Consider the following 5903-nt stretch of genomic DNA (forward strand, 5'->3'; position numbering starts at 1 on the left):
CACCATTCTATCTCTTTCCTACTCACAAATACACACACACACACACATTCTGAACAATAACACTGTTGGCTATATAAGTTTCTAATGAGTCAATCACTATTGCATTGTAAAGTGAATCTGTCAAATGAGAGTCTGTGGACTTCATTCATTAAACTCTTTTTTTTCACCTTTGTTTTTGACTACACAACCATCTTTGTGGAACTACATAATATGTACATATATATACACACACACACACATTTACATAATATCTATCTATCTCTCTATATATATGTATATATATATTAAATAGTTGTTGGTTATGACCAGATAGAAAACTACCGTTGGTTTCACATCAATTATTACTCTTAGCAGTATAGGTCACTCATCAGAGTTGGTGAGTGGCTGGAGGCACATAAACTCTTTTCTAATGGAATACAGACTTGGTCAGCTTGGTAGTGAAAAAAAAAAACCAATACAAAATTCTTTGAAGCGAAAACCCCTTTTGAGTGAGGCTGAGTTATCTCCCTTTGACCGCTTTTAGCTGTATTTACCCCCAAAAAGGATCAGTTTTTGTTCATCTTTTCTGTTCACGAGTCAGCAATCGGGGAAACTCATGTCTTCAATACGAATTTTTCTCTTATGACAAAACACTTCACTCTTTGAATTTAAGGAGGCCTGGAAACCAAGCGAAGTTTTTAGGGTTCTTGCCCTCTTGCCCAAGCAAAATTTGCATCATCTGCTTCTGTTGATATATGGTTCAAGCTGTTTCAGGAGCTTCCATTTTTATCCTGTATGGCATTCCCATTTTGTTTTTAAAACATATTTAAATAAATACCAATTTTACACACATTCACAGCACATAAGTAGTTAATGGCTGTCAACTCGTAGACGAGTGTGACCATCACTCAAAGCAATGCCTGTGCAAAATATCGCCTTCCAATAAGGCAAACACCTCGTAAACCGTTCCCATCTAATCGACATGATCCAGAGGCAAGCCGAGGAAAGGTATCTAATGCTAACGACGAGCTAGCAATAACACAGGCGCTAAGGAATTTCGGGTTGGTATCTGGCGTGCTCGAAGACAACTGGGAGGAGGCACTTCTCAGCTTTTGCTAAAACATGTCTCTAGGACGCAATACCAGTTACACAGGGAAGGACATTGCACACACACACAAGTGCGTGTGCATAGACCATATCTACACACACTTTAAACATCTCTAACATTTACCTTTGGGAAAGAAGCATCAAGTATTTAGAATATGTATGCATGGATGTTCTTTCTGTAGAAAAAGACCTACATTACTTATATCAACGTATGATTTGCACAATTTCCACAGTTAAGAAATATCGCAATAGGGAATGCGTTTATATCTTTATTGTAATGTAGTCATTCTTTATTCAACAGATCGCACAGCATAACCTAACTGAAAATATTACATCGTAGAGTATCTTTTCTTAAAATTCAAACATATAATATCGAATGTGTATCTTTATGGTTACCGACACCCGAACTGGATTCGACAAACCCAGTAAATGTTTTTTTTTTAAAGTTCTAATAAGCTAATTAGCCGATGACATGTTAGTTCGTCGCCATGGCTCAAATAGGAAGAAGATAGAAATACAACAATTTATTCTTATTTCCGCATGCTTCACATAACGCAACAACCTTGTGAGCAGAAAGCAGGGGCGAGAGTGATTTGATGTCTCCTGTAAACCAGCCCTGCATAAAGGGACGAATAAGGGGAAAGATTTTCAAATGTATTTTATAACTAAATCAACAATTGTTCGAGAATCATCGATTTTTACCTTTCAGAACCTAAAAAAGAAAAAAAGCAGAAGGTATCACTTATGCATGCGAATGAATGAATGAAAAAAATTGTTCTTGATATAAAAATACGGGATTTCGTGACTAAATAACAATTGCATAAAATCCTTTCAGAGCAAGATACTGTTGTTTAGAAACTTAGAAATTAATATCACGTTTTGTTATATTTAAATTTTAATTATAAAAAATGAAAAACAATTATAATGGCATTTCTACAGTTTAATGCTTCGACTTAGTTTCCTCTAACTTTCTAGAAATACATGTTTTTTGTTTAATGAAATTCTGCAATGACACCTTTTCGAGGGCGTAAATTACGAATACATTGATAAACTTTGGGCGGAAAAAAGGCATTTTTAAAAAGGAATTTCGTTTCACCTTTAACCTAATTTTATTACCAATTCCCGCAACTTGAGCCCTTTTCCATTTTCTTCCTCGGATAAATATCTGACTAGTCAACATTAAACGTAGTTTACACTTTCGAAAATATATTTCAGCAAAACGCCATTTAAAGATATGCATTTTAATAAGTTAGTAGGTCATTAAATCGGTGAGTAACTGATCTGAAATCCGTCTAAAAAATTCCCTTTTTTCTTTTCTTTTATCAACATAATCATAATCTACGTTTCCAAAGACCTATTTTCAAGCTGCGCTTTTTAGAAAGCTTTGAAACAAGTCAGCCAAAGTGCGGGTAGCAGCAGACGGTAGTTATGGCGTTGCTCGTGACCAAATCGCCAAGAAATATATTTCTGACCATAAACTTTTATTATGCAACAACCTGTGTTTATTAAAAGATCAGGGAATGTATTGGTCTCCTTAAAAGTGCAATGTGAAAACTGATGGACCTTATGTTGACATTGAGGAGAATCAATAAATTTAGTTGGGCGTCTGAAAACAAAACGCCTTGCAGTATTTAGTTGTGTCCCTTTGTACAGTGAGTTCAAATCCCACCAGGGTCGATTTTCCCGAGTTCCCTTAGAAATCCTTTCGGGATTTGATCAAATAAATAGCATTTCAGCACAAAGTTCATAATCGATTTATTGATCTCTAACTTTTCCCTTCATCGCCGATTCCATGGCGTTGTGTTGTGATGTTTTAGAAACCATTCAACATCAGCAACAACGCCCATCATCATCAACAGCCTTCCAGTCGGCAGAGCATCCGCTTGACAGTGCTTGGTGGTGGTCAGCTGAGACCCTGTGAGGCAGCAGCAGGAGCAGCTGTTGATTTCAGAAGAGTGCTGGAGGAGGAGGAAGAAAAACAGTACAACATCAGCAGCAGCAGCAGCAGTAGTAGTACTGATAGAGGGTGATGCAGCAACAGTAGAAGTAGTAGTACTACTACTTCTAGTGGTGGTGGCAACGTTACTGAGAGAGAGACAGCTTCTCACGGCTGTTTATGTATCTTGTCTGCTTTTATTTATTGTAACATTCATACAATAAACACAGACACACATACCTATACATACATACACACACACATATACATATATATATATATATATATATCATATATAAGCACACGCACACACACGTTTTTTTTTTACCTATGTGGAGAGGAAAGCTAATTAACGAGGTGAGATCTTCCCAGCTTCACTGCGACAGGAGAAGAAATGAGAAGAGGTAAGTGGCAAAGAAACGTGTTGCTGCTAATATTTATGTTATTCTCGCTTCTTCTTTCCTAAACTTCATCTTCGACTGCCGCATTTCATGGCACACACACGCACACACATTCACGATATATATGTATATGATATATATGTGTGTGTGAATATTTGTCTCTTTGTCCATCGTTCTTGTGCGGTTCCTGTCGTTGTTTCCTCCCAACTGGAACCACCGCTACCTTCTTTTTTCATCGGATGCTTTTTCCCTCCGCTGGTGGGAGCGATAACCCTTTTCTTTGTCATACAATACACACGCGCATATATATCATATATATGAGAGAGAGAGAGAGATGATGATGATGTATATGATGTTTTGGAGAAGGAATCTAAATTATAATTGAACTTTCGAGGCTGTGGTCGTGCCTTCTTGAGTGTTGGCCACTTTGTGGGTTGCTCCTTACGCTACGCCTCTTGGCTCCAAATCAACACCGATAGAGCAGACAATATCTCCTATGATCAAAAGTGTTCCAGCAATGACCATCACGTTTTTTTTTATTATTATTATTATTTGGCATACTACATGCATGGTTACATTGTCCAATATGTCTTTTTTAAATACCGTTGGTTGTTAGATGTGATGGAGAATTGGGAGTGGAATTGGCTGCTATGTCTAGCTCATCGGTTGACTCCTCATCAACTCAAAGTGAATTGAGGATCGTTTCCTTTTATCTTCCATCCTGACCGATATATACACTCTTCTGACACTATTATTAATTAATTAATTAACCCATCGGTCCCTGTTGCTTCCCCACCAAACAACATATGTGATACGAAACTTTTTTTCCTCACCATTCATCATTGAATGCTTCTTCTTCTTCTCCCATCCGCCTCGAATCCCCTTCACACTTGATAGGTTTTTTTTTATATAAATACATTTAAATATCCTACACTATCCACTATCAACATTGTTATTATTATTATTACATTAAACATGACCATAGTTTATTTCTTCCAATTGATTTCTGATCTTGTTGTCATGGTGCCTTCCTAAATCCTCATCTGATGCTGTTTTTCTTCTCCTCTCATCTTCTCCAAAATCATATTTTATTATATTTACGTCTCTCTTATCAAAATATGCAACAATTCCTTTTTCTTTTCTACGGCAATAATTCAAATATAAACGTGGGTTTCAGTCGTTGTTTAACGGATAAGAATGGTTTACCTGGCAGTTGGTTGCCACTAAAACTAATAATTATTCTATCAATAAACAATGGTTTTCTTTTACCTTTTGAGTTTGGCAGGAACCAAAAGAACTGTAAAACAAAAGGAAACCATTATTATCAAATGTTAAGGAATTGTTGCTGATGACTTGTGTATATTTGCTGTGAGTATTCATAGCTGTTTGATAAATAACAAGAGATAAAAAGTGAAATCTATTCCTGAATATAAGATTAGATTAACACAGATAAATAAATATTTACAAAACAATTATTACAATAGAAATTTTATTTTATTTTATTACTGTGATAATAATTCTAGGCTAAAATTATTAATGAAAATATGTGACCATCTTTTCGAATATCTATTTATCATGTATGTATACAAGAGATATACAATATATATGTATATACAATGTATGTTTTTATGTGCATATGTATATAATATGTGTGTATATAATATGTATATATATGCATATAATATGTATGTATATGTATATATGTATGTATATGTATATAATATGTATATATATGTATATAATACGTATATATGTATTATATACATGTATATATATGTATATATATATATGTATATGTATATAATACGTATATATATGTATATAATATGTATGTATAGGTATATAATATGTGTACAATATGTATATAATAATTATAGGATATATGCATGTATATGATATAGGCTAAGATCAGGGTCTAATATCTATTCTCATCAGTTTAAAGTATATGTAGAATGTATATATGTATATGCGTGTATAATATATAAGTATACTAATGTATGTATAATAAAAATAAAAACAATGATATGGAACAGTTTTGCTTGTGTGTTTGAACGCCGTGTCGTTTTATCAGTAAACGGGTTCTGGTGTCGGAATTGGTCTGAAGAAACGTCTTGACATCAAAACTGTCTTTAAAATACCTTGCTTTGAAAAGACCCTTTATCCTGAAAGAGACGGGGACAACAGGAAAAAACAAGTAATATCGATATTCTAATAATATTTATTTAATGGTTTGTTTTATATTCGGTCAACAAGTTGTGACCTTGTTCTTGTTTGTTGTGAATTCTGGCGGAACATTGAGGAATTTGTTATTTATTTTAAAGAAGGAAGCAATGGATATTCGTTGATTTTTATTTTGCTTTTATTTTGTCTTTGACGATAGAATTTAGTCGGAAATGTATGTTTACCATTTCCACTGTCAGCCCTGCTTAGAGCTTGTTACTTCATGCCCAGACGTTTAAGTGCATATATATATATATATA

The 5903-nt window shown here is 34.5% G+C and overlaps 1 protein-coding gene across 4 annotated transcripts in view; it reads left to right on the plus strand.

The window, feature by feature from the left end:
• The first annotated feature begins 2756 nt into the window (after nucleotides 1-2756).
• Nucleotides 2757-5903, plus strand: part of LOC106883074 (protein prune homolog 2) — a 120744-nt gene continuing 117597 nt past the window's right edge. The window contains exon 1 of one of the 4 annotated variants that reach the window (XM_052974338.1): nucleotides 2757-3426. The gene's annotated coding sequence lies outside the window, so the exon portion shown is untranslated. Of the gene's footprint in view, nucleotides 3427-5465; nucleotides 5618-5903 lie in introns of those variants that run through there. The other 3 variants (XM_052974340.1, XM_052974341.1, XM_052974339.1) reach the window with 3 other exon arrangements.

The sequence above is a fragment of the Octopus bimaculoides genome, chromosome 18 (genome assembly GCF_001194135.2).
Source record: "Octopus bimaculoides isolate UCB-OBI-ISO-001 chromosome 18, ASM119413v2, whole genome shotgun sequence".
In the NCBI taxonomy this organism is placed as follows: domain Eukaryota; kingdom Metazoa; phylum Mollusca; class Cephalopoda; order Octopoda; family Octopodidae; genus Octopus; species Octopus bimaculoides.